Source organism: Mauremys mutica, unplaced genomic scaffold (genome assembly GCF_020497125.1).
Source record: "Mauremys mutica isolate MM-2020 ecotype Southern unplaced genomic scaffold, ASM2049712v1 Super-Scaffold_100201, whole genome shotgun sequence".
NCBI classification, from domain to species: Eukaryota; Metazoa; Chordata; order Testudines; family Geoemydidae; genus Mauremys; species Mauremys mutica.
The window spans coordinates 452,317-452,852 of NW_025423287.1; the positions used below are offsets into that span (position 1 = coordinate 452,317).

Below are 536 nucleotides of genomic sequence, written 5' to 3' on the forward strand. Positions count from 1 at the left end.
GCCTTCTTAGCGCAGTTGGCAGCGTGTCAGTCTCATAATCTGAAGGGCCTGAGGTCAAACCTCAGAGAAGATGAGGTTTTTTGCTCCCTGCTTCAGATTTTCTACAGGAAACCAGAGAAAAGAAACTATAGGAGAGTGGTTTCTAGACCCCCTCCTACCCATCTCACACACACAGAGAGACTTTTCTAGGGCATTAACTTTTTCTTCTATGTGGAGTTTTTATTCTCCATAGAGCAAAATAAAACAAAAACATGCAAGTCTAAGCCTAATACAGATAAAAATCTCACCCTCAGAGATCTTCCAATAAGCTTCTTTTGCAGACTAGACTTATTTTTAGTCTGGGCCCAATCTTTTCACCTGGCATAGTCCTTGTTCCAGCTCAGGTGGTAGCTAGGGGATTTCTCATGACTGCAGCCACCTTCCTTCTGTTTCTCCCCCTTATACAGCTTTGGTACAAGGCAGGAATCTTTCATCTCTCTCCTGGGGAAGAGCCCCAGGTTTAAGATGGATTCCTGTACCGGGAGACATGGTCATAT

The 536-nt window shown here is 44.2% G+C and overlaps 1 non-coding gene across 1 annotated transcript; it reads left to right on the forward strand.

Moving 5' to 3' along the window:
* Positions 1–73, forward strand: TRNAM-CAU. The gene has a single exon. It is a non-coding gene; the product is annotated as a tRNA-Met (tRNA).
* Positions 74–536: the final 463 nt, after the last annotated feature.